Source organism: Tauraco erythrolophus, chromosome 1 (genome assembly GCF_009769465.1).
Source record: "Tauraco erythrolophus isolate bTauEry1 chromosome 1, bTauEry1.pri, whole genome shotgun sequence".
NCBI lineage: Eukaryota > Metazoa > Chordata > Aves > Musophagiformes > Musophagidae > Tauraco > Tauraco erythrolophus.
Genome location: NC_141465.1, coordinates 1,721,069 through 1,731,431, shown reverse-complemented (window position 1 = coordinate 1,731,431; position 10,363 = coordinate 1,721,069).

Sequence of the window (10,363 nt, the reverse complement as noted above, 5' to 3'; positions counted from 1 at the left end):
AAGCGATGAAGGTTGCTCAAATGCAACCTTCACTTGAGTGATCTATAACACAGAGAGACCTTGTGGAAGAAACGGGGTTATCACCAAGTGGCTTCTAAGGCAGGGAAGGACAAGACTAAAATTTTCCCAGCTAAACTGATCTACGATGAACAATGTCACCAGGGCAGGAGACATGAAAAAGATTGAGAGCGACCAGCTACCCTGCTCCAGCAAAGCCCACATAGACCATCGTTAGCTGAAATTACCCAGAGAAGATATTGCAGTTGTCCTTTGGTTTGTAGGTGAAAATACTGCCCAACAATCAAACCAATATTGATATTTTTTTACAGGAGACAATACCAAACCAGTGCTTGCTGCCCCAACAAACACAGAAAACAGACTGCCAAGAGATTTCTGCAGGAGCGCTATCAGAACTGGAAGCAAGGCAACGCTTCTGAAGGGCTCGTTTCCTCACAAAGTTGACTTGTGTTGAAGTGTTAACGTGTGCCAAATCCTCACCTCCAAAACCTCAAAGCCCAAATCACCAACCAGACCAACGTAGAGGTGAAGCTCAAACCACTTGAGCTGGAAACATTCCCTTCTATCTCATCATTCTCCATACACATCTTACTGAGCTGCGGGCCAAGGACTGCCCACCACACAACTGGAAGAAGGACAGGAAGATTCTCCAGCGTCCAGCTCAGCGTGACACAAAGAGCAATGGGACATGCACCTGGCCAAGCTGGCAACAGGTCTTGGGCATCACTGCAGCTTCAGTAACTCAGGCAAGGCACTGAGATGGAACATCTCGTGTTCATGTCAAGCCACCCGCTGTGACCAGACTCGGGCAGTGATCGTATGATTTAATTCTGCAGAGGTTACATACCCCAGGTGTAGCTCACTTGGTTAAGAAGATGACTTTTTCCAGAGACCTCTCCACTTTTAAACACACTCAGAACTTGCGTTGCCTTCCCCTTTGGCCGTTAAGAAATTTGTAAAGCATTACTGTTCCATACTTCACTAGGAACAGTCCTCAAGAAGCACAGATGGAAGAGATGAAGTGATAAACACAGGAAATAGACTTCATTCTTCCATAGCATCTCCTAATGGAGGAAGAAAGATATCAGAAAATCCACTGGAGGGAAGAATTTCTTTTGTCCAAAAGAGAATGGGAGAAAGAAAAACCAGAACTGGGGAAGATACAGCCTGCCAGAGGAGGAAACCAGGTTCTCAGAAGAAAAGGGAGACACCAAAAGAGGAAAAACGTCCATTCAGGTAGATATTTAAGGAGGGGCACGGACGAATAAATGCCCAGACCAATTCCACAGGCTTCATTTGCAAAGGTATTACACCCCACATCTGGTAAATAAATAATCCTTCCCTACACGGCTCCGTATTCCACAGCGACTGCTCCCCTTGACTCCACCTCCACCTCCCAGAAAAACGCTGATGAACACAGAGGAGCTCCAGAAGGAATCAGGAAGGTATATAAAGGCATGACAGAGGCTGAACTTTGGGAACAGGAAAACCTGCCTGATTCACTTCAGCTACAAATAAAACCAGAATTGAATATTTCAGTGGGAAGGGACCTACAAGGATCACCTAGAAAAACCGGACTAGATGCTCCCCCTCCCAAATTAAAATACAGATCAGGTTGCTTTTAGTACAGTGGTCCTCCTATGCTACAGAATCACAGTTCTTTGCATGCCCAATATTATTTTGGAATTCAAATATGCCCACAAGAAACCTGATTGTAATTCCTTGTGCCGACAAACCTAAAAGAGAGAATCTTTAAGAGGTATCCAAGGGGTACAAAATCTGGGGGAGGAGGTAGATGCATATGAAGAGAGGTAAAGGCAAGCCACCAGCAGCAGGTTAAACCTGTTCATCTTCTTCATTAGGATTCACTGCTCATTTAATTTTCAAATGTTTGGAGGGATTTTGTCATATCCAGCTAGAACCACGGTACCGTAAGTTCTTGAAAAGCTCCATCGTGGATCACAATTGGAAAAGTCTAGCTTGAAAGACCAGACCATTCCCAAGAAGTTGAGGAAATACACACACGGTTGGTTGTCACCAATACCAAACATAAAAATAACAACCTGGCCAAGAAACGGGGAAAGAAGGATGAAATTCCTTCCAACAAACAGTTTGACCATTCACATTTCCAAGTGCCCCATCCACAGGGCATCATCTTGGAGCTCCAGCCTCGCGGGGATGCACGTGCACCACAGCAGTGATGCGCAACACCCTTGGGCTTAGGGAAAAAAAAAAAAGAAGGGTCCAGCTTTTGACTCAAAAAACGGTGGGATCCGTGTTACGAAACTGAAGTGACCAGGCAGGGATTCGGCTGACGCACTGACACCGAAAAAAATTGATCCTGGTGGGACACTGGGGCTGAGCTCCGAAGCTTCAGGCACACCTGAAGGGTGGGTAACCATGCAACCATGCTCCATCATTCTGGAGGACACAACACCAATGGCATTTCCAACTCCTCCTCCTCCTCCTCCGCTCTCCTGCTACACACCTTAGGATAATGGCCAACTACTTTCTCCTGGCTGGAAAACACAGTGGTTCCCGTGCAATCCACCCCATGCCATGGGAGATAACGGAAACAGATTTGAGAGGCAGGATTGGCGAGGACACGCTGCTCCCCAAGAACCACAGCACTGCAAAACGGACCTTGCAGACAAAAAGCCATGGAAACTCTCCCGGTAGCCATCCTGGCAAGTAACTAAACGGCGACGGAAGCCACGGCACTGAGACAAACACAAAGGCAGATGCTGCCCGAAAGAAACTTGGGGAGCGGGCAACAGCGGAACTCAACGGCAAGCGAAGGTAGAGTCGTGGCCACGGTGACCAAATGGCTGCCACTTCCAACAGCGCGGCGGCCACTCGGCAAAATCCAAGCGGCGATTCACCGGGCAACACGAGCGGAGGCTGGCACTGGCCGGTGGCCTGCAGGGCAGAACCGCCACCGGCTGGATGGCACAGCCAAAAGGCCAGCGTGGGAAATACAGATGCCACTTCTCCGAAAAAAAAAACCCAAACCCCGAAACAGCAAATGGAAAACCGGCCCAACACACCGAGGGGTCTCAGACGGCCCAAGGGGGAGAGGGCAAACGCCATCCTGATGCCGCCCAAGCGCACCAGTTGGGTCTGGTCCCCTCGCTGGTCCCCGAGGAGGGACCTGGTGTTTGAGAGGGGCGGGCAGCTGGTCCCCAAGGCTGAGGGTGGCACCGGGAGGGGGTGAACCCCACCCGTGCCCGCCACAGAGACAGAGGGCGAGCAACCACCCTCCTCGCTGCCCCCATTTCCCCGCGACGTTCTTTCCAACCATTCCTGCCCGCACCTGGCAAACCGGGGACAATGCGGGGGCTCCCCGGGAGGAGGGGGCCGCTCGGGGAAGCCTGCCCGGCCGATCCGCCCCCCCCCTCGAAGGGGCGCCGGGCGGCAAACTCCCAACTCCCGCCTCGCCCCGGCCCCCCGCACCCTCCACCGCCGGGCACTCACCCCCCACCCCCCCACCCCCCCCCGCCCCCCCCCCCGCCCCCGCCGAACTTTCTGCTGCAGGGAAAGGGGGGCTCCGAGGGCGCTGACGTCACGGCGGGCGCGCGGCGGGGGGTCTCCCCGCCCCGGGACCCCCGCGGTGGGCGCGGAGCACCCCCCCCCTCTCCCCGCCCGCCCCCCCCTCCCCCCCAGCGCCTTTTTCCGGAGGGAAAAGCGCTCCGCCGCCGCCGTCCAAGGCAAACACCGGGCGGGGGCAGCTTCCCGCGGTGATTTACGAGCGCTCCCGGCCGCGGTTGGGACCCGCCGCCGCGGGGAGCGGGATGGAGCCCCCCGCCCCGCCGAGCCCCGGCACCTTCGCCGCATCCGCGGCGGGGCCCTCCCCCAGCGCCGCGGGGGTTAACCGCCATCCCCCCCCCCCCCCCCCCCCCCACCCCGCCGCTTCGCCCCCCCTCCCGACAGACGGACCGGAGGGGGGGAAAAAAAAAAAAAAACAAACAAAAACCACCCGCGGAAGAACGCAGCGAGTGGGCGAAAATGACAAGCGGGGCGGGAGCGGCTGTGAGCGGGCGAGGGACTCACCGGCGGCTCCGGAGGGGAGGTCGAATGAAGGGAGGAATGGAGGCGGCGAGGAGCGGGGGGAAGGGATTTAAACGCTGCCGTGTCCCCCCCCCCTTCCTTTTTTTTTTTTTTTTTTTTTTTCCTCCTTTCCTCCCTCCTCCTTTTCCGCACTCCCTCGTTTCCTCTCGCGTCTCCGGAATAACCGGTCGGTGGCGGGAGCAGCGGCTCCGGCGGGGGTGCGGCGGGGAGCGGGGGACACCCCCCACCCCCCCACCCCCCCGCCTCTGTCGCCCCCTTCTCCCGCCGCGCGTTCAGGCGCCGCCGCCCCTGCCCCGCCGCCCTCCCATCGCTCCGACCGCTGCCCGCCTTAGCCACCTCCCATTTCCGAAGAGCCCAGAACAAGCCCCCCTCCCTCCCCCCGCCCCTCCGCTCTGTCACCCCCACCCCCCCACCCCCCCCCCGGGCCGCGCTCGCCACCGCCTCTCCCCGCCTCCCTTTCCCGCACCGGCCGCGGGGGGCCCCGCGAAATACCCACCCCCCCCCCCCCCCCCGACGGGATCGTGCCCACGAGCAGCGTGGGACGGGGGAGGAGAGACGCGGGCGCGGGGCGAGCACCCCCCCCCCACCAGCCGCGCCCCGCGCAGCCGGGACCCCGCTCCCCCGGCGCTCGCTTCCCCCCGCCCCGGCGCCGGCACAAAGGCCGGGGACGGGACGGGGGGGGGGGGGGAAAGCGCGGAGGAGCGTTTTTGGCAGGAGGAGGCCGGGGAGGGGCGGGGGGGGGGACGATGCAGCCGGCCGGAGCCGGGTTCCCCGCGGCGGCGGGAGGGGACTCCCCCCGGCGGAGCCCGGGGCCGGTGTTGGGGGGGGGGGGGGGGCGGGGCGCAGCGCGGGGCCGGGGCGTGCAGCGGGGCCTCCCGGGGCGGCGGAGGGGGGGGGGGGGGCGGGGGGGGGGGCAGCCGCTCGCCCGGCGCTCATCAGCACGCAGCGCGGGGCGGGCGCGCGCCGCCCATCCCCCCGCGCGGTTACCAGGCAACGGCACAAAGGGAGAGCCTCGTGCAGGGCCGGCGGGGGGGGGCTGCCCCCCCCCCCCCCCCCGCAGCCGCGCCGGAGCCGTCCCGGGAGGTGGAGGGGGGGGGGGGGGGGGATGTCCCGGTTCCCACCCCCCCCCCCGCCGCTAAGCGCGGTCCCGTCGGGCTGCGGAGAGGCGGCGGGCGCGGGCGAGGCCTCGAAGCGGCGCCACATCCCCCCCCCCCCCCAGCCCCCCCCCCGCCACCCCCCCCCCCGCCGCGCCGCCTCCAAAAAACGCGGCCGTGCGGTCGGGGAGAGCGGCGGCCGCTCCGGCGCTGCGGGGAGCTCCGGTTCGTCCAGATGTTAAAATACGGGAAAACATCCCCCGCCCGGGATGGCGGCAGCTGCGCCCCCCCCCCTCCCCGCCCCCCTCCCCGGTGACGTTCAGCCCCGCCGAGGGCGGACGTGGCCGTTTCGGGAAAGTTGGTGTCGAAGGAAGATTTTGGGGAAGGGGGAATCGGGGGACCCGTCGGTTTTGTCACCCGAGAAATCGCTGCAGGGTCAAATCCAAACGCAGCCGCTGCCACGGGCTCCTTCGGGGGTACGGCGGGCTGGCGCTGGGGAGAAGCTGCCGGTGACCAGGCGCTGCCCTTAGTGCCCGTGTCAGAGGGGGGAACCGTGGCCGGTTGTGCGAGCGAGACCCAGGCCGCGTGGCACGGGCGCGGGCACGTCTGCCCGCACGTTTAAATGAGAGAGACTTTGTGGGCAAGTCCTTGTGTTGTGCCCCGGTAGCCTTTAGGTAAAGCCACAAAATATTTCGTTGGCAGGACCCTTCAGCGGGCAGGCTGGGTGGTGCTCGCTCTCCGCCGGGTTTTTTTTCCATAATTCTTGTTCTCTGTTACATGGCTCCAAGCGCTATTTACTGTACAGCATCCAAACTCGGCGCCGAATACGGATGCATTCATCTCCGCAACACCCCAGTAAGCTGATGGCTCCCAGCTTTTGTTCCACACCCTCTTCCCAGGAGTACTGCACCATTTCGGGGCCTCCCTGTTTATGCTGGAAGCAGCGTGGCTCTTGGTGCCTCTCGTTCCCGAGCCAGCCCCGTTGGCACACGGCGCCCCGTTGCACAACGTGAGCACGCCTTGTGTCTCCGGCCCTCACCCGTTCTTTCATCCACCCTTCTCCCCAACCCACTACCTCTTTGTCTTCACCCTCTGCCCCGTCAGCAGTGATCCCGGGGTGCTGTTGTTCCCCAGGACCTCCTGGTTTCCACACGTGGAGCGGGGGATTGGAAAAGCTCTGCCCCACGTTTGCGAAAACGCCCGCTGATTTCGGGCGGCCGGTCTGAAACGGTTCAGAACGTGATTTTGCAGAGGTGCCGTGTTGAAGAGGACACCCCGCGGATCCCAAGCACAGGGATAAGCCTTGTCTGCTCCACGAAGGGTGTCATCAAGCTGAGCGCCGCAAAACAAGAAGGAATGTTGTCCATAGTTTTGCTGTTGAGGCAGTAGTTTTTGCAGTTGTCGCAGCTGCTTTGAACTGTTACCTGAGGATCCCGGGCTGCACCCAGAGCAGCGTGGGCAGCAGGGCGAGGGAGGGGATTCTGCCCCTCTGCTCTGCTCTCCTGAGACCCCCCTGCAGTGCTGCCTTCAGCTCTGGGGGCCCCAACACAAGAAGGACATGGAGCTGTTGGAGCGGGTCCAGAGGAGGCCACGGAGATGATCCAAGGGCTGGAGCACCTCTGCTCTGGAGACAGGCTGGGAGAGTTGGGGCTGTTCAGCCTGGAGAAGAGAAGGCTCTGGGGAGACTTTCCAGCACCTTCCAGTACTTAAAGGGGCTACAGGAAAGCTGGAGAGGGGATTTTTCCGAGGGCGTGTAGTGACAGAACACGGGGCAATGGCTTTAAACTGAAAGAGGGGAGATTTCGATGGGATCTAAGGAAGAAATTCTTCCCTCTGAGGGTGGTGAGGCACTGGCACAGGTTGCCCAGAGAAACTGTGGCTGCCCCATCCCTGGAAGTGTTCCAGGCCAGGATGGATGAGGCTTTGGGCAACCTGGTGTAGTGGAGGGTGTCCCTGCCCATGGCAGGGGGGTTGGAACTGGATGATCTTTGAAGTCTAATTGAAATCTTCCCTCTTTCAGTTTAAAGCCATTGCCCCGTGTCCTGTCACTACACGTCCTTGTCCAAAGCCCCTCTCCAGCTTTCCTGTAGCCCCTTTATGCACTGGAAGGTGCTGCAAGGTCTCCCCGGAGCCTTCTCTTCTCCAGGCTGAACAACCCCAACTCTCTCAGCCTGTCTCCATAGCAGAGGTGATCCAGCCCTCGGATCATCTTCCTGGCCTCCTCTGGACCCGCTCCAACAGGTTCCCCTTCTTGTGCTGGGGAGCCCCAGAGCTGAATCTTTCATCCTGAAGTAGAGAAAGGCTAGAGGGGAACTAATTACTCTCTTTAGCTACAATTAATTACTCTTTTTGGGGGGAGGTGTTTAGAGAAGTCAGACACAAGCTCTTCTGACGGATGCACCAGCAAAACGGTTACAAAATTTGCAGCAAGCTAAATTCTAACTAGCTAAAGGAGAAACCTTCTCCCTGAGAGTGGTTCAGCACTGGCACAGGTGCCCAGAGGGGCTGGGGAATCTCCCCCTTGGAGACTTTCAGGAATCACCTGGCCAAGGTCCTGAGGAACCTGATCTAGGTCTGGGGCTAGCCCTGCTGTGAGCAAGAGCTGAGTAGACACCTCCAGACATCCCTTCCCATCTCAATCTTCCTATGAAACTCTTCAAACACACAGAGCCCCATTTCCCTTTTCGACAGTGCAGACACACAGCACGTAGAAGTCCCCTTGATGAAAAGAATTATGAGGCAAGCCCTCTAGTCTGCGTTAGGCCTGGGGAAAGACTTTCTCCAAGCCAGAACCCAGCCAGGGCCACCCAGGATGGCTTCTCGTGGCTTGCTTTCTCAAACTCACACAAATAATACCTGCGAGCCGGTGGTTGTTGGTAATGAAACACTGAGAAGGTTATATACCTCCTCGCCCAGTCTCACCAGCCTCCTAGCGATGGCTGTCCCCATGGCCGAGGTGGCTCAGTGACTGGTAATGAAACAATGAGCTGCCTCAGTTTACCATTTCATCAAGTTAGTTGTGCCTGCAGGTCAGGGAGCTGTTAATCGTGGAGGATCATTCCTGTGCCACTCTGGCAGCCTCTACAAGTGAGAGGAAAGGCTTACCCATCACCCCAGGTCAGTTGTCTGTTGGATGTGCCGGTACATCATAGCTGCGCGGCTGATTTCTGAGGCACAGCAGGATGCGGACTGCGCTAGCGGAGACCCCGAGATCCACAACTGCATCATTTACAGAGGTGTTTTATGTCCCTTATACGTGGCATAACACACAGTTATGGCTACTTCTATGCCAAGACATGCAACGCTCTGGTAGGCTGATCTGTGCCCAAAGAGCGAGCTTCATAACGTCCTCCTGACAACCTGTCCAACCCACCCGCGTTCCAGCAACAGAGCCAAATATTCTTCGTTCAAAGAAGGTGACCAGCACCTTATAGGAACTCCCCAGCACTCAAATTTTTGGACCTCTTGTCAGATGTTCAGCAGAAGTGTCTCTGACAGCCTCCTATGTCATAGATGTTGGTTTCCCAAGGTCGAATACCACCCCGTCGTTCCTGAGAGAGACAAAAAGATACTGGAGAAACTCAGTAGCTCTTCGTCATTAAGGCTTCGCTGTGCACTAATCCAGTGACATCTCCCCTTCTGGCTCCTTCACGGGCACATGCACCTATTTAGAAATGAAAGAACAATTCTGCAGGCTTGAGGGGGGTGGTGCTAGTGTTAAATTATCCCTTTAGCGGGGAAACATTGCTCTGAGAACGTCACCTAAACAGTGTGATTTGAGAGTTAAAAGAGAACTCATCCAAGAAATGTTTTCGTTTACAGATGCTGTCAGATCTCCAGCCGGTCTCTGTCCTGTTCCTCAGGCTCTGGCTGAATTATGGCACAGCAGTCTGATGGAGACCTCGGCTTACACAACAGGAGTCCTCGGATGCGGGAACAGCGGGAACAGCGAAGCGTTTGGACGTTTCTATCCCCAAAAAAACGAGGCACTGGGGCAAAGAGAAAACAGCGTTATGTCTTGGGCCGCGTTGGCCAAGGATAAATACTTGCAGTGGCCCGAGTAAACATACCAGGGTCATATATTCCTTATATACATCGTGCCATCAGCGACGAACTCTCTGGGTTTGGAAAAGGCGCAACGCCTTCTCGCCACCTCCGTGCTCGCGGCGGGCTCCTGCGTGGGGAAAATGGAGCGTTCCCGGCGCGGCGCCTGCACTACAGCTCCCAGAAGGAGCTGCGGCGCTGCGGGGATGGCGGCCGATCGTGCATCCCGCCAGCCCTCAGCCGACCCCCCTCGTCTCTGTTCCTGGCATGTGTGCCGTACCCTTTGTCATCCCCTCTTGGATTTATTCCCGTTTTTTCTGCGGGTCAGTAAAGGCTCGGCCGTGAAACGCCGGTGTTCGGAAGCGTATTTCCATCCTAAAGTCCGCATCAGGATACAGGCGAGGGCGCCTGGGATGTGCTGAGCAGCCTCAGCCCTCACTCTTGTCCTTGCGAGGCTGCACGGCTTAAGTGAGGGTCTGGAAAATTTCTGTAGGGACGTGGGGCGGGAGGCTTGCAGGACCTGAGCGTGGCCGAGCACACCGAGGGGCTACCAACGGGAACCGGTAACAGCGGACAAGGCGGTTTTATCATTTTCCCTCCATCACGGGTTGGATTTCTCACGGGAGCGCCCGCCAGCCCCCTGCCTTTGCTGGAGTCTGTCCAGGACGACGCTGTTGGGCCGGCGCTGGGGTTTGCTGGCACCCAGCCCACTGGGGCACCAGTGGGGGGAATGCTTTCCCCAAGCACTGCTGTGCTGCCCCTGCGAACCAAAGCGGAGCTGAGAGAGCCTGATGTCCCACCTACTCCTCCATTCTCTGCTCCGCAAGCCCCGTTTGGGGGAGGAGGATCAGCTTTTTCCCTGCTAAAGACTTGCAGTTCCAGTTCACCTTCACCTGAGTCCAGTGGGCAGCTGGCCAGTGGCCCACCCGGAGGTCTTTACATCAGTGGAGGGCACGGGTACAATCCCTGCACAGCAGATCTTCGTGCAACGTGGTTTGGTGGCAGTGGCAGGGGCGATTCCCACCCTCCCACCTGCCTTCCCCTCCGTGTTCCCCAGACAGAGCAGTCTGGCTGTGGGACAAGGCTGTGGAAGGAGGTGGGGGTACCTGGGACTTTTGTTTCTCTTGCCAGTCCCCTCT